At 43.8% G+C, this 25,025-nt stretch overlaps 1 protein-coding gene across 4 annotated transcripts in view; it reads left to right on the top strand.

Annotated features, from left to right (window-relative positions):
- The window catches only part of mgat3b (beta-1,4-mannosyl-glycoprotein 4-beta-N-acetylglucosaminyltransferase b), a 58,719-nt gene that overhangs the window by 3,830 nt on the left and 29,864 nt on the right, over positions 1-25,025 (top strand). Inside the window, exon 1 of one of the 4 annotated variants that reach the window (XM_046373290.1) lies at positions 2,574-3,470. The exons of 2 other annotated variants lie outside the window; for them this stretch is intronic. The gene's annotated coding sequence lies outside the window, so the exon portion shown is untranslated. Of the gene's footprint in view, positions 1-2,573; positions 3,471-25,025 lie in introns of those variants that run through there. One more of the 4 variants, XM_046373315.1, reaches the window with a different exon arrangement.

Raw genomic sequence — 25,025 nt, 5'->3', positions numbered from 1 at the left:
TCGTATCCTTGTGCTCAGATTACGTGTGTTTGAGCTGACTTTCTTATCAGGAGGAGGGGACATCAGTGGTGTGAGACCCATCCTCGTATTTTTAATGAGTGTTTGTGCATTTGGACAGGTGACCAGGTGAGCCAAAATGTGATTTATTTTTATTCCTAACCCTTTACCAAGTGATTAATTCTGACCAAACCTTAACCATAGTAATGTCACAAAATAAAATTTTGCACTGCAACAGGCCAATCCCCTCATGAACATCAGTTATTATTCCACTGAAAGAAGATGAGCGTTGTTTTTTTGTTTTTTTTTCAAAAAGCGATTGCAGCTATGAACAATTTTTAATTTCTCCTCTCATGTATCTCTAATACTGCACCAAGAAGCCATAGTTCTGAAATGTTAACTGTTGTCCAAACACAAGCAATTGTCTGATCAGTAAATAATTAAGTTGAAAATGTGACCAGACAGTGAAGCTAGGTTTTGTTGCTTGACAGTTTTTGTTGAAGGACATATCTGTTGGGATTTAAAGGTATATAAAAATAAGTGAATGTAAATACCATGTCCCAGCGGTAACATACAAATAAAGTTCCACGTGTATCGAAGGGGAAAAAAGAAAAACAGGCAGTCAAAGCACATGTAAACATAAAGTTGCTGATGTGCAGATTCGAGGGTGTGCCCGTGCTTGTCCGTACAGCTCATTCAGAACATGTATTACAGTATTGGCTTTTATTCTGTATCACCTGCAGGTAAAAACTGTGTCGACAGTGTGAGCTCTGATACCTTATTTTAAAAAGAAGCCATTAGAAATTAAACTAACCATTGAGATAATCTAGAACATTTTGTCTTGTGAAAACAGGGCACTGAGTTGTAAGACAAGTTCAGCAGTAAAGTAGGTCTGCTTGTTTCAGACCAATACATCAACAGCGATTGCAACTGAATGGAGAAGTTCTTATCGTGTGTTTACTTTTATGACACGTATTACTGCCACAGCTTTTTGTAATGCGTGACTTTTATTAGATTAGATTAGATTAGATTAGATTCAACTTTATTGTCATTGCAAATGTACAAGTACAATGCAACGAAACGCAGTACAATGCAACGAAACGCAGTATTATTGTGGTAATCGTACTTACTTAATCAGTCTTGCATCAGTCTTACATTAGCTGAGAGTTAGGTCAAATGAAACATGTAAAATAATGTACTGTATGTTGATTCTCCACATGCAGCAAATCTCTCATTTTTGACAGCCCAGTTTGGTTTTGGGCCTGGACCCTGTGTTTTGGCTTCTTCCTCTCTCTATAATCATCTGCGTTGGAAGATGAGATCAACAAAACATTGTAGTATTATCCCCATTAACAGTGACAGACTTTCCTTTTCATTTCACATAGACTGCTATTACATTGTTTATTTTCTTTTTTTGTTGTTTGTTTTACTGACTCTGTAATTTAAGTTTAGGAAGGACCTGTACACGTGGCACAGTTGTCGCGGTGGCTTGGTTTTTGTAGTACAAGTACATGTAGCACGTTCAGGTTTTCTTAGAAGTGGGATATGTCTTTATCCAGGCACCAGAAACCAGTATAAATACAAGCAAAAACCATGTATCATATGTATAAATCAGCATACTCAAAAAACTGATCCAAACTGGACTCTGAACATGTAAATTCACTGTAGAGCTTCGAGCAAAGCCTTGGATTTCTCTCGTGACAGAGTGCAGCGTCAGAAGGTAAAGTGCAGCTATCTCAGAGCTCAGATTCGTAGCTGTAAATTTAACGACTTGAAATTACTGTGAGGTGTTGACAAGTTGGAAACTGGTTTATTGACCAAAAAAAAAAAAAAAAAAGACCATGAAACTGGAGCCAGCAGCCAGTTATCTTTACAGCTTAGCATAGCAACTGAAAACAGGTGGTAAAATCCGCCACCCATTAGCTCAACGTAAACATCTCAGGGCTAAATCTTGTTTAGGATTCTTACTTATGTGCAAAAGCATCATTTGTGGATTAGCCTTGGATACAAAATAAACAAGATGTTAGTATTAGACAAGCTAATTAGGCTAAGCTAATTAAGCTACGGTAACCAGCTGTTAGCTACAGCTTCACATTGACCAGGTGTATGAGAGGTTGATCTTCTCATCTAACTTTCAGTCAGGAAGCAAAGACTATATGCTCATTTCTCAAATATATTTTGACCTAAATATTCAATTTTAAGGCACATCATGGGCGTCCCTCTGGCGCCACCTTCAGGCCAAACTTCACACGCTTTAACCTAGTGATGGCAGTATGTGTCTCTTCCTATTTTGTCCATGCAACATTTCTTTTCTGGTTTGTAATGTGCATTGCGACCTCGCGGGGGCTCATGTTGAGGTCACAGACTTTTATCATGTTGTTCAGCACTGCACAGCTTGTATGGGGTCGGATGAAACTGAGATTATAGAAGACTCCTCGCACTATCACGAGGAGAAGCGGAAGCAATAATAATAACGGTGTTCTCGGCTTTAGGCTCTGCAGACGTTCACTCCCCTTTCACCCCTCCCTTCCATATTTCGTCCTTTATATCTCCCTCCTCCTGCATGATGGGCGCCCCCCTCGTCCTCCGCTGATGAGCAGCATAACGGGGAGGAGCTCCCTTGTCGCGGGGCTCCTCCTTCACTGCCAGCGTTTTCTTTCACTTGCCCCCACACTCACACGCTCGCGTCTCCACCTCCCGCTACTTCTTGCAGCCTGTCTGATCGAGGGGGAGAGAGGGAAGATGATGAAAAAGACGTAAAAGAGAGAAACGAGCGAGGGGGGAAAGGACAGGGGGGGGGCATCTCATATTCCTACGAGCGGAAAAGGCGTCACACCGGGCGCGCAGCGCAGCGCGGAGGACACGGAAGAGAGCGAGAGACGCATCACGAAGTGAGGGGTAGGAAAGACGGAGGGAGGAGGCGGCGGCAGCGGCTCGTAAACACGACAGAAAACGACGAATAGGACGGCAGACAGCGGCGATCACCCCCCGCCAGCCCCGCGTCCCTCCCCATCGCTTCATCTCCATCCCTTTTCTGTGCCGTTCGGCTCATCCCTTTGCGCACCAAAGCAGCTCGGTGCTTTCTATTTCCTCTCTTCGTTTTAATCTCCTCTGGACAAACCTCTGCTCGGTCGGTCGTATAATAAACAACCAGAGGCAAGCGAGGAGGCTTGTGCCATCACTGCGACCGACAGGATCCACTCTTAAGTCCTGCTCGGGACGATCGTTGGCGTAACCGATCGGCCAGATAAAACCGGAGCGGGGGGTAAACACTGCGAGATGACTGTAGAGTAGCCCGGCTACAGCAGAGAGAGAGACGTAGAGACCCCGGCCCCTGGTTATCACCGAGACTCCAGCATCACCTATGCAATGGCATAACGGCTTCTGCAGCAGAACTACAAGACTAGAATCAGATCAGCAGGGCTCGCATCCACCATGAACCTCTGAAAGACATCCGACACAGGCACAGATGGGTAAGAAGAGAAGCTCTGCCTTTTTTAAAAAACATGGGGAGTGGAGGGGAGCAGGAAGACCCCTGCTGCTGTGCATACGGTTATGACCTGTAATGTAGAGAGTTTCTGTGTGTGTGTGTGGCTGATGAAGTTGCTTCCAACGAGCAGATGGCCTTGCTACTGATCAGACTGGAGGTCAGGAGTACAGCTCACCTCTTAAGGTTCTGTTCTGTTTTGGGGTCCTGAATGTGTGAGATTTAGTTTTAATAGCACAAAGAGGAGCATATATCAGGGACCATGGATGGATTACTGAACAGGTCTGCTGGGCACAGGCACACAAGCCCGAGGGGTCAGAGGGCAAAGCGTCCCTGTAAGTGAGCCAGAATGGCAGCAAAGAGACCTAAAACTGCAAACTGCAAGGACACACAAAACTACGAATTGGCCACAAAGACGAGCACAAAGGGAGGAAAACAACCTCATAGAGACAACTTACACTTTCAATGTGGGTGTCTCGATCCAGTGTAGGAAGACTGAGGGCCCGTTATCTGACAATGCATCCATGACCTTACAGTACAGGACTTCAGGCTGAGCTCATTAACATTCAGAACAGTTTAGCCTTAAAGTTTGCGACCGTTGACATTCAGTGGCTCAGTTGGTTGACGTTGAAGCAGCGATTCAGGGTCTGAGTCCTGTCTTAGCTACTTTTAATCCAGCCATGTCCCACAGGCTGCCTCTTCATTTTCCCACTGTCACACATCACCCCAAAATACCCCTGAACACCTGAACCTGATGGTGATGTTCAGGCTTGTCTCTGCTTACAGCCCAGAGGAAATCCCTGCTACACGTCACCTCACCTCATCTGAATCACCCTGCCCTGGGCAGTTTTTCTCCCGCACGCAGCGACTGCAAGCCTCGCTGACAAAAAACATTTTCATCTCCCGTCTGGTCGAACCCGGCGGCATCACCTGCTGAATCCGTTTCTAATTTCCCACGAGAGCAGGACCAGCTCCCTGGTTGCTGTTTAGGGGTCATTTATTGATCCAGGGTCCCAGATGGTGCTGAGTATATGTGAGGGTTTGAGTAAACTGATCTCTGATAGGCAGTTGAGTGCAAATTTAGCAGAAATGAATGAGGGGGTGGTGGAAACCTGAAGGTTGGAGTGGAGAAGATGAAGATGGTGACTGTGGAGAAACTCTGGCTGCGAGTGTAAACATGAACCTTATTTCTTTTTCCCTTGACGTGTTTGCCTGTGAGCAAGGCAATTAATCAGCAGTAACTCCATTAGAGCGGCTCAGTGGTGCAACAGTAGCAGACTGCAGCCGTACCTGGCAGCTCACAGGTGTGAATGTGTGAAACAGTGCATCGCCGGTGAGCATGCTCAGTGCGTTCCCCCAAGGTGAACCCGAGGTTTTAAAAGATGCATGCTGGGTAGAAGTAATTGCGAGAGAATCGGCTCCGAGGCAGATCAGCCAGGAGACGAACTCTCTTCATTTGGTCCAACAGAACCAAGAAGCAGCTTTTAGCCCTGGTTTCTTTGAACATGTTTGGACAGCAGAAGTGATCCTGGATCTGAAATCTCCCAGGCGGTAAAGTAAGCAGAGCAGGAAAGAATTTGAGCCTGCAGAAAGCAGGAAGTATTGTGTGTGTGTGTGTGTGTTTGCACTAGCATGTGCAGAGGAAGAGACCTGCAACCTGCAACTGCCACTGCTGCTCTTCTTGTCTGTGTTTATCTCACCCGTGGCTTCAAATGGTTGACGGTGGCCCAGCCAACCTCTCAGATCTCCATGTTTCAAAACAACAACAACAACATCAGCAAAGACCAACATCTCGTGGGGATGCTGGTCTTTTCACTTCTCAGTGATGCTGATACTGAGGGACAGGGCAGTGGGGTGGTAGCAGGGGGATGTTTCGAAGCTTGTGGTTTTGGATGCCGCAGTTGGGGACTGAGCACCTGAACGTGTTTGTTGTGTGCATCAAAGTTGAGGTCAGAGTGGGGAGGTTAAAGGGGTGACGTCTAAAGCTTCAGAACGCGTGGATGTGTTGAAATAAAAATGGAACAGAGGGACTTGGTAAGCTGGAGGGAAGGATTGGAGTGTGGGGGGGCAATTCAATCGTGTGTGTGTGTGTGTGTGGACTCCAGAGATTCACCTGAGCCCCACAGCTGAAGCTCACTTGCCACATTTGATGAAGAACACACTCCTGTCATTCCTCACTCCCTCCCTCTCTTTTTTACACACATACACACACTCCATTTCACTTTGAATATGCTATTTTTGCGCGACATGTAAATACATGTGAGAAAGGGAAATGGAAAAAAAAAGAGAAAAATACTAGATCAAAGAAACAAGATAAAGATGAGAGTGTAAGTGTCACCACTATATTATATATGGCATTTAAAGGAATAAGCCAACATTGTAAACATGAAGCTGGAATCAGCAGCCGTTTAGCTTAGCAAAAAGACTGTAAACAAGGGGAGCACGGCCAAGCTGCCTGTGTGCAAAGGTAATGAATTCCACCTACCAGCACCTCCTGACCAACTGTGTTTTATTTGTTTAATCTGTACAAAACAAAAAAGAAGTCTAAAGATGTCAGTTGGTCGTTAAACGAGGTGTTACGTGCCGCACTGTTTTTCGTCCAGGAGCGGTAACTTCCTGGATTCTCAGCCAAGAGAAAGCCCAGTAACCTCCCCCTCGACAAACAGTTTCATGATGTGGTTTTTACACTCCGGTTTTTGTGTTTACTGTATCTGTGTGACAGCAGTATCAGTCTTCTCATCAAACTCTCAGCAAGTAAGAGAACTGCACTTTCCAAAATGTCGAAGTGCTCCTTTAAGGCAGTTAGACAGATGACAAATCGTCTGTCAGGCTGCATCTGCCTTACTGTGTGGCAGCAGGCAGCAGCTGCAGCTTCTGGCCCTGCAGTGTTTTTGTCTTCCCCGAAACCAAAAGAAAGGAAGCTTGGGTCATAATGTCCGCAATACTCGGCTCATGCATGTGTATTTTGGACGTGTGTGTGTGTGGGGGTGGGGGGTTGAGTTCTCGATAGCAGTGGTTCGTGTCTCGTTCTGTCACCTTTTCAAGCACGGCGAGTCGGCGGATTTCTTATGCACCAAGACTGTTGTCTAACGATGTGTAAAAATCAATGATGAGTGGTAAAATGGTGATTATGTTTCTCCGTGGCACACTTCTTGTCTCATTAAACGCTCATAGGCAGCTTACGTTCACGTTATCAACAACTCCTCTGTTCTTTCTTCCCTGCCTCCTCTCACAAGGCATTTCGCTTCCTCTTTTCTCTGACCGCTGCCGAAGTTGAGACAAAGCCTTGGCAGAGGTGATCTGTGTACTCTGCACTTCCACACCATCCTGTTTTGAAGACTTTATGTTTTAGTTTCAGCTTAGTTTTGGTTCCTAAGAAATCAAATGTTAGTTGTGAGGAGTCACAGTCAAAACTCTTGTAGTCATAGCCTCAAAGGCCTGCAATCAGATCAAGATGTTTATCATGTTTAAAAGTGTTACTCAGTAGACTGCAGAGTTTATTTTGGGGAGGTGAAAACAGTGCAGTTTCAAATCCAAATGGAGGCCCTTTTCCAAGCCAAACGTATTGTGTTTTGTAAGAAGTGAGAATATAAGTCTGCAGGAAATGACCACAAACCAGGCTTGTTGTTGTTGTTAGCAGATGGATGCAGACATCTGATATCCTGCAGTGTGTGAAGGACAGCGAAGAGCAGCGAAGACAGTTTTGCATAGCCAAAGCAAATTTCTTAAACCAAGGAAAGCACCTGTAAATAAATTATTTTTATGTACACACTTGAGTTTATTGGAAATGGGGCAGAGGAATGTAAATACGACAAATGCAAAAAAGTACATTTTACTTCACATGGATGGTTTAGCTTCAGTGTTCAGGTGTGTGTGTGTGTGCGTGTGTGCGCGCAGGGTTTGATGCCCTCAGCAGCTTAAGGAATGGAGTTTATCTGCACTTACTTATGTAAGATGTATGAGGGTGTTGCGACAGCGCAGTTAGTTTGGAAGACAGTCATGGTCCAGTGTGTAGCCAGTGTGATGTGGAAACTCCAAAACCTCCAGAGGACAGGCACTGGACTTCTCAAGGAAATATGAAACATCTGAGTCCAGCAGTTAAACTTTGGAAAGGACAAAAACTTTGACTCGACCTTGAGATTATTGCTCAGTTAATAGGAAAAAGTCTTGAATCTATGCCTGTGTGTCTAATCTAAGTATACTTGAACACACACCTGAGTAACCTCTTAAAAGTGTACTATTTTGATAGGCAGAAGAATCCAAAAACACACCAGAAGTATAATTTGTATTATATTTAAGCACATCTTCAATACAGCTTTCAACACTTTAAGTACAATTTCAGGAATTTAACATAGCTCGAGTGTACCCTCTCGATATTTAAGAGGTAATGTGATGTACGCTTTTTGTCTTGCTTGTTTAAAGAGAAAAACGTTAGTTAAAGGGCGTCAGGTTTGGCTGGTATTTAAATCGCACAAGCGTCTGATATTTTTCAGTGCAAAGATCGTATAGCAGTTGGCAGATGCGTGATGGGGACGATTATTGTTGAACTGACTCGAACTGGAACAGCAGCAGAAAAAGGTTGTAGCAAATGTGAAGTTTAGACGACTCCAGGCTATAATTATAATTTTTCATGGTGACCAACTCTCAGGAATTTTGTGAAAAGAGCACCTGACGTGCAGCGTTTCGCAGACGACTACCCCACTTTGTATCACACCTGGCAGGAGGAAAAAAAAATGTTGCTGAGTCAAGTTTGGAAACTTTCCTCCAAAAAAGCCTTCCAATCCAGGCTACGTCACCACCACCGCTTCGCTTTGACTTCAAAAGTGTGCGACTCAGTGAAATCTGTGTCCACCGCAGGTCGTTGATGCCAAAAGTAAAGTTGCTGTCCTCCAAAAAGATCCCACACACTGTAGTTCGTGCTGGTTTTATAAGCTTGTCTTGACCTTCTGTAAATCTTGAATATACAAAATGCATTAAAGTGGCATTGAAAAAAATTGAGAGAAGAAATAATTTCGTCCTTTTTTTGTTAGCATCATGTACAGCATTATCCAGAAGTATTCAGATTGGATTACTTTTATTTTTGTCATTTCAATGGATTATGTTACTAATTACAATAAAAAGCCATTTAATTTGTATTTAGTAACATCTCAGTTTTGTCTGGCTCAACCCTGGATGGCTCGCAGTTGCTGTAATTCCATATTAGCTGTGTCTCCACCTTAAAATGTGCTGGGTGGAGAAATGAGAGAAACGGCTGAGGGAAGCTGATTGATGCGGGAGGCCATATTTGTTCCCACAGCCAGTGTTACTTCCTGGCCTGGGGTGGTCTTTGGCATTAATATGCTCTTTATTGCACTGGAAGGCAGCAGGACAAAGGATTGTTTTCAGCACTGAGACACGGAGGCAAAAAACCCTGGTGAGCTCTAAAGTCATTACAAGACATGGCTCAGCGGACAGAGAAAGGAGAGGAAAAGGGAAAGATGCAACAACACGAGCCCTGACTGTTGTCTTTCTGTTGACCAGGATCATACAGAACCAGCCTGTGTGTGTGTGTGTGTGTGTGTGTGTGTGTGTGTGTGTGTGTGTGTGTGATCCGTGCGGTTCCGGTGGGGTCGTCCCAAACAACATCATGCTATCCCAACCAACAGGTTACGTACGAATGAGCACAGCCTGCTGCTGCTGCCGGGGGAATTAAGCTGTGTTTCACCTCTTATCTGGCATCTGTAGACACACACACACACACACACACACACACACACACACACCTACACACACTGCATGAGAAAGAGATGTCAAAAAAAAAAGAAAAGAGAAGTACTTCTGTGTGTCTTGATTCTCTCTCCAGGAATAGTCTGAGCACAGCCAGAAGTCTATACCACCGTGTGTGTGTGTGTGTGTGTGTGTGTGTGTGTGTGTGTGTGTGTGTGTGTGTGTGTGTGTGTGTGTGTGTGTATAAAATTGACTCTTGCAGTCAAGTTCATCATCTCTCTTTCTCTCTGCCTGCCTACTTTTTATTGATGTATACAGCATACATAAAGCTCAGTCTCCCCCGTTTTCCTGCATGCTGTAGATCCAGTGTTGTTTAAAGACAGAAAAGGAGGAAGGAGGGGGTGGACAGGAAAAGACACATTTCCTGTTCATGACACGTCCACTGCCTATCGCCTTTGGAGTCGGTGCTCAGAGCCCTCGTTAGTCAGCTGGAGAGAAAATTATACAAAGGACAACAATGATCCCGTCATTCTGTAGATGCTAATGTTATCTGGGAGTCCACAAAAGCCGCTTTAAGAGGATTAATTACTTCATATCTATCATTTAAAGAAACACAGAAAACTGATGCAAAGACAAGAACTTTAGGGAAATGGAAAGATCTACAGAGGCTAATTGGAGACAATTAACTGTATCCAGCGCTGAACTTAAATAAAAAAAAAAGAGAGCCACATCACACCAAAGCATTATGAATTTGGTAATAAACTGAGCAAATTAAAGAATGAGCAAGTGGGAAAGGTTATCAAAGCAATTTGTTGCAGAGACAATAACCCAACACCCAAAAGAGTTTAACCAGGCTTTTTATGAGTTTTACAATAAATTCTGTAAATCCCTGCATTACAACATTGAAAGCATCAAACACCGTTTTCTATATATTTCATATACAGTTAACTAAAACAGGTTAAAGCCCAGGACCAGACTGCTTTTTGGCAGTACAGTTGGGATATTTTGTTCTTTTGTTTTTGTAAGCTGTTTGTGTGTTTATATATTGTGACAAAACCTTTTGAAGCTTTTCCAAAGCTTTCACATCGCACACACATCACATTAATATTCTCACATTAATATAAGTCCAAGAATGAATCTTCTTGCTCAGAATTGTCTAGTTTTGTGCAGCCTTAATTCGCATGCGTTACAAAACTAAAACTCTCCGATCGTGTGGCTTCTGATTGCGTTCAATCTCATTGTCAGTCTGTCTTCGTATGTTTTGTAAAATTTCTTAGCCCTAAATCACAGGGTTGCACCAGCTAAAATGCTCTACAGTCCTTACATCCTAATTATTAATAATTGATAATTAGACTGTCATTAATAAGGTGTGACTTATTTGTTGGGTTTTCTTTGCTGAAGACGAGGTGGACGTCCGTCACCGTGTGTGTGCTTCACTCTGTTTAGCTGACTCTGCGTCTTAACTGTGACCTTGACTTTGTCATCTGCCTGCCTGTGCAGACTGGGTTCAGATGGCCGCAGAGCCCATCACGTCTGCTTTCCAACACTCAAATGATTGCTCAATGTGCTTGAGGAGAACAACAATATTGCAGTCGTACACAGTGAGGTAATTGGCCCTACTGTCGTATACATAAAACACAGGCTTACGGTGCAGTTAGTCCCGCTCAATAACCCCTCCGTAGTCTCTCGCACACATCCACAAACGCAGTCGGCCTCTCGGCCAGGGTGTTGGGAGGGCAGCGGCTATGATGATGAAGTATGGATTTCTGGTAAAACCCACTGTGGCTGGGCTTCATGTGGGGGTGGATGAAGTGAGCGCTCCTCACGTTGGCTGCCATTTGACCAGCATCGCAGGCGTTTCCTTCCCTTACCCGTTTCCCTCCCTCCCTTCTTGCTATTTGGAGGGTGCTCCCCCTTTGCTAAATAAGGCATTCTCTCCCTTCATGACCTGAGTACCTCTCCACACACACACACACACACACACACACACACACCGCGCCTCTGTGTCGCTCTCCTGTCAGACAGCCAAGTCGAGTTTACCACCGGGCCAAAATAGAAGTTGCCTGTCCTTGAGGATGACTCTCTCTCTCTCTCTCTCTCTCTCTCTCTCTCTCTCTCTCTCTCTCTCTCACACACACACACACACACACACACACACACACACACACTCTCTCTCTCTTTCTCCTTCGCCCTCGCCATCACCTCAGTGTCGCCTTACCGTCGCGTCCCGCCGTGGAGACCTCAGGAGACCCACCTAGCAGGGACAGAAATTGTTGGTGACCTGTGCTCGACCCGCCGTGTGTGTTTATCGAGCCTGCAGTGCTGGAGGGAACCGCTGCCAGTTGGAAACGAAGCACAAGTCACGCTCGGGTCAGAGATGAATATGCTGATACTTCGGTGTGTGTTAAGTCCGTGAGGGGCACCAAGTGGTTTGTGTTCGCAGTAAGATGCAGGGCAAAACTTTAAGAAGGGGAAAGTTGGAAGATCGAGTGTCTGTTAAGGTCAGTACAGCTCATATGCGGGTCGACAGACGATTGTACATCCAGCTTGTAAATGAGCTAAATTTGGCTTCACTTTACTGGCCACTTAACAGTGTTTCAGCAGCGTTTATGCAGGCGTCACAGACGTACCTCAGCTAGACTGTTTTCTGTACATTGATAACAGTTACTGTGACGTGTATGAAATGTGCGTTTAAGTTCAGGTATCGCCTCATATGGTAGCCTTTCCAAATTTTGGCTTAGTTGGTTTGAGCAAAATTTATTTTCAAATGCAGTTCAATCCAGATCTGATTATGCTTTTAAGAGAATTTATAGCCGAAACTATAAAAGAAGAGACAGTGACTGAGAATGTTATTTCCCTTTAATGTTTTTTATATATATTTTTTTAATGGGCACCGTTGTTGGCTTGAAGGTGGCCTCCACTCTGCACATTATTGCCTCCTGCAAACCTGCGGCGTATCCTTAAAATAACGATAGGCGACGCTTGTGCGGTTTCCACTGCACCGTTTTTTTGTTTTTTTTAACTTATCAAATCCAGCGAGTTGTTAAACGCAGTAAAACTTCTCTAGAAAGCACGAGCATTTATCAAATGCAAAACAAATATGAATCTGGAAAGATCGATGGAGACCGAGGTAGGAACTTCAGGTGGGAGACTGAAGGACAAGATGGAGGGGGGGGCTTATGATTCATTTTAAACAACAACTGAAGCAGACTGGCCTTTTCAAAAAATGACACACTCGTTGCGTTTCTTTTCTTTTCGTTGGGAGATACTAACGTCAGTGAGGAGTCTGTCACTTGTGGTGCGAGGGAGGTGAGACGTGAACACAAAGGAGAGGAAGAGTGAGGGCGGCCAGCCAACGGGTTTGTCTGTCTGCGGATGGTCGGCGGGACGGACAGATGGATGGAGAGAATGAGAGAGAGAGGAGAAGAGGAAAGACATTTTCATCAGGATTATCCTGCAGCAGAGAATCTCATCTGGGAAAGTGGCCCAGTGCTTACTGAACACACACACACACACACACACACAGCCTCAGGAGGTAGCAAAAACTAGAAGAGCTCTGCCTCACCTCAGTTTTCCCAGGAAAGCCCCTCGTTTAGGCTTCACACTACATGCTGTGGTCCCTGCAGAAAGACGCTGCTGTTGGATCTGAACATATAATTCTGTAAATTTGTGTATGTGTTTGTGTGTGTGTGTGTGTGTGTGTGTGGTCCATCCGTCCGTCCTCCTTGTTGAATCTCAGTGGAGTTCTTCCCACTTGATTACACTGTTTATTCGTTGTGCGTCCCCACACTCCTGCTCACCTGCCAGCAGGCTGCAGCCGTGAGAGAAGCCTCGGTACAGCAGCGAGGTACTTTGTATTCCAAGGGTGCACTTACGCATGGAGACGTCTGGCCAGATGCATAAAACTCTGAAGGTCCGAGGCTAACGCGGTGCACTTGGACAGAGTTGTGTGGGTGCCAGAACAATTAGTCCGTTTCTCAGATTGCTGATCAGACAACAAATGGGATGATTGATTCTTTGTCTGGCAAAAATGGTAAATGTTGACCAGCGGCAGCTTTGCAAATGTGAGCATTTGCTGCCTTTCTCTGTTTTGTATTAATGTAAATTGAATACTTTTGTGGTCTGGACTGTCAGTCTGATAAAACAAGCAATTTGAAGATGCCCTCTTGGGCTCTGGGCAATTGGCATTTTTCTCTTTTATCTGGCAATTGCGTAGTCTTTTTGGGGGTTATTTTTGTTTATATTGGACTCTGTAGAGTAGAGAACAGACAGAAAGACAGAGCTATCCCCAGTTGGTTAGGAACTGGGGATGTACTGTACACCATAGGCCATCATCAACTGTATGCATATGACTAAGCCCCTCAGTCCAGTTGTGTTCTCACATGTCCATCATGCACAGCTGATGCTCTGTTTAGAGCACCAGTAATGTCATTACTTAACCGCACATGCTGCCGTGAATTATTTCAATCATTATTAGACCTCAGAAAGGTAAGCGATCTCTCCTCTCAGCTGAGTGTGTGCGCACAGCCCATGATGAATGACTCACCTTTTTTTTTTATTTCAAATACTGAATCACAGCTTAGTTAAAGCAGGCCGGATACACTGAGTAACATTTTGTCCCGTCCCTAAGGAGGCTGAACGTTTTAATTGGATGCTGCTGACTGGGTGTTGTTTACCTCAGAGTCATCCTTCTGAATCCAGTATCCAACATCGCTGTTCGAGTGCATTTCAGTGTAAATAAAACAGCACGCAGCTTCAGTAACCGTGAGGCGTTAAGGGCCGGTTGGAAGTGGCATTAGAGGTTAACCCTATTACTTGAACTGTGTTAGTTGTAGACTAGAGATACAAACAGTGCAGAGATGGAGACTTGGTATTAACATCAAATCTCCAATCCCTGACTCGTATGTATCCGTTAATCTTTACAGCCGTGGTAATCAGAAGGTTTCAGCTGTGATTCTACCTTTTTTCTATTAGCAATACTACTCATGAGGATTTACCATCGGTAGCAGTGAGATGGAGCCATTGTGGAGGCGCAGTTAAGCTTAAACCCGCTGTTCTTGGGATTTCCCACACGTTAAAGCTCTTATTTCAAGTGACCTCTGACTGTGGGGTAGCTGGATGCTTAAATTCTTTAATCAGCAGACGTACGCGCAGATTTTTGGATGAGAGGCTAGCAAGCTAAGCTAGTGAAGCTAACTGCTGGTGTTATCGCTCACTCGAGGAGGACAGTATTAATGTTTGGGGGGGGTACATATATTGAGTTCAGAGTGGACTATCCCTTTAAAAACCCACTCAGGCTTTGGTTTTCATGCAACTGAGCATGAGTCGTCAAAGGCTACATGACGCTCTGCCTAAGATGAGTCAGTTGACATTGAACAAGTTTGAAAATATGTTTTGTGGTTTTTTTTTTTTGGTTTTTTTTTTGTAAAGGTTGGGTTTCAGTGCTGCATTCATCTGGAAGCTTTGTTAACACTTTAACACTTGGCATACTGGGAAGTGTTTGGCTGCACAAGATCAGGATCGAATGCGAGGACTGGAATTCAGACCTTATCCAAACCTCATCAATAGATTTATGATTTGTAAGAATGTTAATATGATTAAATGTCATATCTTAATCAGTGCAGGCTGGTTTCCGCTGCATAAATACGGTCAAGCTTGCTGAGAGAGAGTGAAACCCTGCAGTCCATGAAACATTATGATGCCTTTTTGCTGCTTGCTCCTATTAAAATGAAACATCTCTGAAAGGTTTAGAACTTCATTTAGTACTTGATCCATAAAGATTTTGCCCAAAACCGCGAATTGACTTTGTGATGTTTTACTGCCGTTTATTATTTCAAATGATCACCCAAGCTGTGAAAGTGTGAGATTGTAGTCCCCTCCTCCCACTTGCTGGAATCACCTGAGGCTTGGATTTGATTTAGTCTGTAAGCGCAGAGAAGCTGCTGTGTGTGTGTGAGAAAGAAAGGGAGAGAATGAATGATGTATTTTTAATGAAGATGGTGGGATGTGGGAATATTCATCATATCACACCTCGATGTCTCCTCATGGCATCATCTTGTTACCAGCATAGTTTCATATCATTAGTAGTTTGTTTGTTTGTGAATGTGCGTGAGTAACTTACACTGCTGTCAGGTGCCTTTGTTAACACACACACACACACACACACACACACACATACACATACACGTCCTGGTGTAGAGCAGCTGGGAGGCCTGGTGGTTTTAACACTCTGTCTCATAAGATCACAGGTTCACTGCCTCCTGCTGTTGATAAGATTAGACCTGCAGCAGGGAAGCAATTTGCAAAGGAGCGACTGACAGTCGGTGACCTTTGACCTCTTCTCGAACATGTGAATCTGCATCTCAGAGTGACACAAATTACTAATCTCACTTGGTAATTAAGATTGAAATTTTTCTCAGATTTGGGTCAGTGGTTGGTTTGTTCTTTGCATTTCACGCCAGCTTTTAAATTGCCAAATGTGAAATTGATTTGGTACGTGCTTATGTTTTGTTTTGGTTTTTTCTTTTGAAGTTTGAAAAGGTTTGGATCGATGTGATCCGATGCTTTGGGATCAAGACACGAATCCATTTATCCTCCAGTAAGTTACATTTTCCAACTCCTCATGGCTCATGTGGCGATCAGACCTACAGCTCAGTTTGCTGTCAGCTCCCTCACAAATACTTGAAAGCTTTCTATTTTTTCAACTTGTTTTCTTGAGAGAAAGTCAGATTCAGTAAAAACGTGCAGAACACCAGTTGGAGTCAATCTAAGAAGCACATGTTCAGCGCAAACACATTTCATAACCGCAGGCCTTTTTTTTTTATTACATCCCAAACATATAACCTGTAATTATCAGTGTGCGTATAAGTAAATCAATAACTAAAACCTACGTAAGTGTCACACCATCCTGCCTTTCCAGCCTCTCAGCCAAACACTAAACTCGACGTTTCGCTCCGCTGGCGTCGTATTGTGCTGTAAAGGTTGTGTAAGCGGACACCTCGCCCACCGGCGCTGTATCTCCGTCGCTGATACCCGGAAGACAGCCGAGAGCCTGAATGGGTGCGACTGAGCCGCGGCCATTATCAAGAAGCCGGACCGATTGTAAGGAAAGGCCATGTGAGCGATCAGGTGTGTGGGCTCTTTTGTGTGTTTCTGGAGCATCCAGGTCACACACACCAGCACAAGCCGGCTCACATTCACATTACAGCTGTGTGAGATAACAACAGTAACCCGAGGTGCTCTTTCAGGTCAGTGACTACTCAAACAATGTGCGCAGGTCATATGGTATATGCTTAAACAAGGACGCTGCTGCATGCGACTGTTGTCTGTCAAGTATTTAAGGCAGGTTATGTCGCACAGCACATGTAATGTGACAAATCTGTCACCTGGTCAGTGCTGAGACTTTCCTAAACACAACATTCATTGTGTTCAGGAAAACGAGTACACGAAAAATAGCAGCTTACGTGTACGAGAGCCCTTTCTGTTGTTATTGTTTTTGTCATTTCTTTGTATATTCGTTCTACGGTTCCTTCATGTTTTGATAATTTCCTAATATTTTCAAAAAAGTTTCCTGAATGAATGAAAAGCTTTGCTTAAACCCAAGTAGTTCATTAACAGCAAGATTCTTCACACTGGTTGAATTCTGTTTGCATGCCAGTATTTCATTTGAATTTCTCGGCTGGAAAAAATACAAACATTTCCTCCAGTTTTTTCAATTGGACACACTGGAATGAAAAATGAAATGAAAAATCGAAAAAGTTGAGGTCATGAACGTGTACAGAAAATTTCCTGTCATTCCATCCAGTAGTTTAGATTTTCCAGACCAACTTGGCATTAAAAGTAAAGTAAAAGCAAAAGTCTAAAGTAACATAAAATGATAAAGAGAAAAGAGATAAGATAAATACATCTGAAGTGTATTTACATATCATCCTCGAGTGAGTGAGCCTGGCGAGTGATACCCCCTCCTCCAAACCACCAGCACCACCACCACCACCACCATCATCACTGTATGACTGCACATAAACGCACCACAGCCTTCAGACTGCACTTTGATCTGCTTTTGCACACACAGTTTTTGAAAGGCAGAAATAAGCACAATAATAACAAGAAATCTAAGCGGGTGGGAGCAAATCTATTTGAGTGGGCTGCCAAAATAAAGTCAGTGTATGAGAAAACGCTGCCTGCGCTGACAAAGCGACTGCTGCTGTGGAAGACAAGCGCTTATTACTTCTTACAGCTTGATCTTGAAATAGATATGTTTTTGAAACTCCTCTCTCGTGCTTATCAGTCAAGTGTCGAGCGGCGTATCGACTTTTACCTTCTTCCTCATGCAAGATTTCTGCATGAAAAGCCTGACTCTGCCCTGACTCACAGTACCTCATAGTCATATTACACTTACAGAAAGTAATGTAGCCATAGATCATGTTGTCACAGGGGATCGTGGCTGTAACGCTGCAGCTGGATGCGTTATGTCTTTACTGTGTTTTTACTATATGAAAATGAGTGTGTATGTGTGCTTATCTATCACTGGCGAGCTTTAAGAGCCATTAGGTTGCCCTGTGTGAGTTTTAACATGCGACATGCACTGACATTACACGATATGAAGGTCGGCAGTTATTGCTGACACGCCATGCAGTCGTCACATTTGCTCATTGTGGTGTTACATCAACATAATGACAATTCAAAGATGGATTTATTGGGGATTATGCGAGTCTAAGCGTGTGTGTGTGTGTATGTGTGTTAGAATCTTACACATATACACACCCCCATTAGGAGCTGTGATACAGCACTATTCCAGACACAGGACTGGGCTACGGCGTTGAATAGACTTCATTGTATTCTAACAGCACTATCTTGGAGACGGAGTGGCGAGCCGGTGCGTGCACACACACACACACACACACAAAATATTCTGTGTCAAGGCCTATGCTTGACCCCACAATGCTCTCTCTCTCTCACACTCACATAATGAGAAGCACTGTACTGGAATCAACAGCCGTGTTGTTCTCTAATGAGCGTGCATATCCACACTGTTTGTCCATATGAGCTTCCACTCGTCTCTAAAACTCCACACAGATCCGACACAGTCTGGTGTTGTGTGGTTTGTAGCGGCCATATTGGAAGTTCTGGTGTACCAGATAAACGTTGTTCCCTTATTTGGTTCCCATAAGTTTTCAGAGACAATTCTCAGTTGTGCAAGAGGAGAAGTCATTTTAGTGATTTAGTGATTCACCAACGAGTGACCAGCTGTCAGAGCAGCACTGACGGGGTCACCAGGACTGCCTCGGCGTCAGCTTGCTGTGAGGATTTTTTTAGCCAGAACCCAAGGATTCTTACACTTAATTACGACATTATGTGGATGTAGACTGCAGCTTGACCGGCGCACGGGGTCAACAGTGAGACAGTAATTCTCGTTTCACATTAAAGGGGAAGTAATACTTTAAAAAGCTATGAATTTTCTGTGCTGTACACAAAGCTCACTTCAACGAACTGAAACTGATCTTAGTCCTCCACAGCTCAAACTTACGGGCGTGTTGAGGATTTTTTTTTTGTCAGAGCTGCACTGATGGCGATGGAGGAAGTTGAGATGTGATATAACACTCGCACGTGCACACACACACACACACACACTGTTGGCTGTGTCCTTTGTGCACATGCTGTTAGATCTGTCTTCTCTCACTCACTCCCTCACACACACACACACACATATGCTCTGACACTTCTATATCTGTGTCACACAAAAACACAAGCTCCCTCTTTGCTCTCCTTCTGCTCTCAAACTGTACGGCGCGATCAGTGGATAATATGACAGCCAGTAAAACGCAACCTGAATACGAATCAGCCAGCACGAGATAAAAGCCCGCAGACAAGTAGAAGCGATATGACTGCATCAACACATAATCATCCTGCACAACGCTGTGCTGCAGTTAGGATGTGGGGAAAACGCATGGAGGCAGGCGACACACATACGCACATGCAACACGCTTTTCTAAATGAAAATGTATGATGCTCAGTGGGCCACTTCCTGTAGGCCACATTCTCTCAAATCCTCCTCGCTGCAAGAACTAAAAGGGTCGATTTTAGTTTGCCTAAATTTAATTCATCTGTCAGGATATAGATGCTGCAGGGAAATCTTCTGACTAATCCAACATTCCTTTTGTGTCCTTTTCATCCAGAAGTCTGTTTTACAACTCTCAGTAGTGGGCTTGTATGTCTTGCAGGCAATAATTGGGAATTGTATTTCAAAAACATCACAGCAACGAGCCCTTGGCACCAAAGATGTCACGCTAAAAGGATATCACAGGATACAGCACAGCTCTTAAAACTTTCAAGGCCTCCCTCTCACTTTGGGGTTCAGCGAACACGCAAACGTCTGTCACGATGTTTTCATTTTTAAGCAAAAGCTTCCCAGGATGACCGCAGTCATCAGCTGGTGGACACTGAGCTGCGTCACTGGGGCTGTTGGGGTGTTAAGTGCGTTCGCTCGGGGGCAGTTTGACTCCACTTAGTGGGAGCGAAAACTGTTTTCCCCTCACGATGTTGTCAAGCGTGTGCTTATCATCTTATCATTGTGGTCACTTGTCTGCCCTGTAGTTTGTCTTTTGGAACACACACACACACACACACACTCTTATGTTCTCATTTCATGTCACCCCCCCTGCCTCTCGCTACATATTTTTGTCTCCTCCTCTTTCTCCCAGACTGACTCTGGTACTGTGTCACGCTGCCTCTCTGCAGGTCTCCTGCCATTACTGCCAATCTGCCATCGCAGTGTTTTTCATCACAGTGTCGGATTGTGATGGAAGGCTGTTGAAAGAAACTTCTATTATTATACCAGTGGATTTTTGAGGATAAGAAATGGGGCCCGTCAAGACTTTAGATGACTGTAGGTAATGATGACTCTGCTTTCATTGTGTTGAATAAGCCTCCAAAATCTGATGGGTTTTTTTGTTGTTTTTTTTATTTTAAATGGAACAAAAATTAATGACTATAATTAGATGGTTATATTTCAGAATCAAGAAGGATGAATATTAATGTTGTCCCTTTTTTCTCCTTATGGTTCCACAGCCAAACTAATAGAAGGAATCAGATATTTGTGACAGATTGCCTTTAAATGTACAGAATATATTCGCTCTGGTCAGGAGGGACTTCATTGGACCAGAGGACCAGTGCACCAGGATCCGGTCCTGTGATTGACAGTGTTTTTGTGTGGTTTAAAACCAACGCTGTTGTTTTGGTAGAAGGATTTAGAGAGATGTTTGCTGAGTTCTTGTTGGCTTTAGTGCTTTCGTTTTGGCTTAAAATGAACAGTTTTGCTGAGCTACATGTTGATACAGACTGTATGGCAAACTGCTCTGTCTGTTGAACAATGCTATTCCCATTTGTTTTCTTATGGCGAAGCAGGAAATGTGTGTTCATACTGATGTGTGCACATTTCAACCTCCATAATTTGCTTTTAAAGACTCACTGACGAGGCGTGAAGTTAGAGAAAAGCCCCCCGACTGTTCTGCGCCCCTCACTGTTTCGAGGACATAATGCAGCATTTTATCAGAAAATAGAGCGGCTGTTTGTGCGTCTAAACGATCCAATTTATTTGTTTGAGCATACAGCTGTGTTTCTGTTCAATTTGTACCACAGTTTAAGCAGAGGTCCTGCGTCGCCATTGTCGGCTTATTTCAGGAATTTGTTGATCTGTTTTGGCTCAGGACTTTCTTTGTCCTTAACAGGAAACCTAATTTACGGCAAATCAAAGAATACAATAGACACTCGCACAACAACGTACAGATGAATGGGACACGTTAAAATTATCAACACAGGCTGAGAGCTCGCCATGTTAACCTCACGTCACCCCACTGAAGCGCATCCTGTCTCCTACATCGTCATCCTCTGCTCTCGCTGATTGCTCTCATGAAAGAAATCTACCCTCTTCTTCTTCTTCTTCTTCTTCTCTCCTTACTTCCAAATCTACCCTCTTGTGTCTGCCACAATCCTTTTAAGGTCAGAGGAACTTTAGTTTTCTTTTCAGCCCCCACCTTCTTTTTTTTTTTAATAGTTGGTTGACTGAAACAGAAGTGATCCAGGAAATTAAGCGTGTTCTGCTGCCATAACAAAAAATATAAAAAGGTAATCAATGCAAAGAGCAGGAAATTGAATTTGCAGCGAAGTGCAGGGCTTTAGTGGTGAAACTTCTCCGCAGTTCACAGCCTGTCTTGGTCTCTTTGAACCGGTTTAGGTCGGTGAGCCCATAGCTGATCAATAAAAGAAGGATTCGCTGTCCTCAGATTGATCAACCCAAAGGAATTTAAAAGTCTGAAAAAGCAGAATCAATTATCTGACGTAGATCACAGCCCTTCAGATCATCTTTTGACTTGACAGGGTTCCCAGGTTAGGAATAGCCTCTGTTCAGGAGAAAAACCTCCAGGCATCAAAAGTAGCTTTGAAACAGATGGGATACAGATGGCAAAAGACTAAAAAAAAGTGGAGAAACAAATCTTAATATTAAAACGTCTGAGAACAGCTCTGGACTCCGAGGCAGGTGGTTGGCTCAGGGGGAAACGGTTCGCTTGAGCTGAGGGATGTTTTTTTAAAAGAAAAGAAAAAATCAAATCCTGGAGGGCACTTCACCTGAAACATTGGATTTTGGACCTTTTAATCCAAATTCCCCGTGCTGCTCGGTACATGTTAACTGTTAACGGTTTCTTTTCTCGTCGAGATGGATTCGCCTTTGAAGCAGCGTTCTTATAAAGGACCAATTAAAATCCACCAAAACCCAAGCTAACCGAACTACTCGCTTCAGGGTTAGCGGATTTTAATTGGCACCTTGACACTCTGAATGTGATCGACATGTAGTGGAAATAACAGATTTGTATTTCTTTTAACTCAATTATGCAATACAAAAACAGCTATCAGAACTTCTCAGTCCATTGCAGACAGTGTGAGTCCTCCAAGCTCCAGTCCCATGCAGCTGTAGCCCTGCAGCACCACCAAAACAGCACCACCCAGCAGGGAGGCTGACACATGAAACCTACAGCAGCCATTAGTCCTCTCATCCTGCCATCACGAGAAGGAAAGCTTAACATCACTAATAGGCCCTCTGTAATTGTGGTGTGTGTGTGTTAGTGTGTATGTGTGGCTGATTGAGTCAAGATGAGGAGGAGTTGACAGATGTTGCGTAAATTACCAGAAACTCAATTAGATCTTATCGCTTTACTGGAATCATACAGCGTTGTATACGTGTCCCCAAACATGTGGGCACATAAGGATGTGAGTTTTCTGGGGTCTAAAGAAAATACAGCAGTAAACTTTGTAGCATCTGTCTGTGTTTGTGTATATCTACGCGATACTTGCAAGTCGGGCCTTTCATCCAACACTAGAAAGCAAAGTCTTTAAGGCCCCTGTTGGTGTAAAGGCCAGGTGTCCCAATACTTTTGTCTATATGGGGTATGTTGCTTGTCTTCGTTTGCCCGTGTGTGTTTGTGCCTGCTCCTTTCTGTCATGCTGTAACATCTAATGGCAGGGCTGAGGTGCTAGCTGACTGTCACACTCGCCCACCGCTCACATCATTAACAGGTTGTCTTCCAGGGTTTAATGAGCTGCCATTCGTTTCTCCTTCCTCTAAAATTCTGCCTCTAGATTGAGCCAGAGCGGCCTGATTGGACAGGTGCTCATTTTCTAATTTTTCTGTTTTTGTGTTTGTGTGTGTGTGGGGGGGGGGTCTCTTATTTGTGTAGGTGCCAGTCAGGTTAATGTCCATGTGACTACTCACATGTATCAGGCGAGGCCTTTATTTACCTCAACCCAAAGGTGGCAGGTATTCATTAGAGACGGGTCATTATTCCCTCGAGCAGGCCTGCAGAGGCCCGTGTGGTTTAAATAGAATTTCTGACTCTTTATGTGACAACCTGGAGAGCACAAATGTTTAGACACACTTATTTTGTGTATGTAGATAACATGTACTGCTGCAACTGCTAACAATTCTTTATTACAGGGCAACTTGACTGAATGACACATAACCACTCATCTTTGTTTCTGTTCAAAGTCTGTTGAACAATGCAGGACGGTTGTTCAGTTCAAAAGTTCCCCGTTTTTGTTTTTTAACTTTGGTTGTTGCAGCTTTGAAGGTTACATTTCAGAAACCCCATACCAAAAAAATAAAAGTGTGAGAGCGCCATTTGTGTGTAACGACTTGCAGGTTTTGTTTCTACGACTGAGGCTGAGGCCTGTCTTCATGTTTCCCTGAGTCACTGCTATGTCACCACACGAGTGAAAGCACTGCAGGAGAGAAGAGTGCAGGGGTTCATTTCAAGCAGCCAAAGCACTTTGTCTCTAAGTGAGGTTGTGCACATTAGTGAATTGAACGGCTCTGTGATGCGTCTAATGACAACCTGCATATTTACGTGTTGCAGTGTCACAATGAAACTCTGTATTTTGCATGTGAACTATTAGAGAGAGAGAAGAGGATCGGCACGCTGTCACAAAAGAAAATAACCGTGAGTGTATCGATGTTTTCGTTCAGCCCTGGTCTCCCTCGGTAGCAGGATCCAGTTTGTAGATATCACTTTGTCTCTCCTCAAGTTACACTCAGAGAGAACGAGGTCTGAGAAGAGGAAGAGAGTCTGTGGTTTTTGTTCAAATATGCATCAGGTTTGATGCATCTTTGTGTCCCCCGCCCCTCCCCCAGTCACTCCATTGAAGCAGAAAAATGCACTGGAAATGATCATTATTTACATTTTTAGTTCTTCTTCTTCTTTTTTTAAACGATCCATTTGCCTCCAATCAGCCAAGCCTCAAGTGGCTCATCAAACTGCTGTGACCCATCTGCTCGGCTTTAATTTTGGAGAATCAACCAAAAAAAAAAAAATGCTGTCATTCTGGTGGTTGTGAAAGAAAGAGGCTCTGTAAAGAATTAAATGAGCAGAAAAGAAATCTGAAAAGACCTTGTGATAATGTGAGTGGTAACAGTTTCATTCATCTCTTCGTTTTTATTCTCTTGAGTTTCTGTCTGTGTTGTCAACTGCCGGTTTCGTCGACCTTTTGTTCACTTTGGGTTTTTTAAGCAGTTCCCCTGACCAGTCATCTCTCGTGGTCATGTGAATCAGGAGTGTCCTCTGTCAGTAATAATAGCAGAAACTGCTTCATGTTGATAGACAGCCACACACTCTTCAGGAAGGAGGTCAGGGTGGATTCTTGACCATAAAAAGCACGTCTCACATCGATTCTCCTGTCAGTGGTGGCTTCTGTCTTTAACCTTAACGACGTGGTTTCAGTGCCTAAACTTCACCATACTTTAACTAAGAATATGGATGATCAGAAACAGCTGTGAGTAGTTAGGAACAGTAATACGGCTGATTTTGGCAGATGCTGAGTTGATTTTTTGATCAGGCAATGTGATTGAAAGTCCCAGAAGAGCTACCAAATTTACATCTTGCTTTTCCAAGATGGAGAATAAACTTAAAAAAAACCTCAATGTTGAAGCTAAAATGGATGAAAAGGTGAACTCTGTGTTTTGACCGAGAGCCTGACTTGTGTTTAAAAGCAGTAGAATAGCTCTTAAACAGACTTATGTGTCAGATTGTTTTTCCCTTATAAACTTTTGCTGTTCAGGTGTGCAGGCACGTTGGTCCTCTGCACGCTGACCAACAGTTGGAGCTGATTTAGAAAAGCACCACAGAGTAACTTCAGTTTGTCTTTCTGTTTGGCACTTTTTACAGCCTGTTTGAACTCATACCATGAATAGCAGGGGCCTGGAGGCTGCGTGGCTGCATGTTCACACATGGGCTGAACTCAACAGTTGACGTGCAGCTTTACATTTGACAGAAATAAATTACCAGTGAAA

The sequence above is a fragment of the Scatophagus argus genome, chromosome 2, assembly GCF_020382885.2.
Source record: "Scatophagus argus isolate fScaArg1 chromosome 2, fScaArg1.pri, whole genome shotgun sequence".
Classification (NCBI taxonomy): Eukaryota; Metazoa; Chordata; class Actinopteri; family Scatophagidae; genus Scatophagus; species Scatophagus argus.
This window is presented reverse-complemented; position numbering and strand designations above follow the sequence as displayed.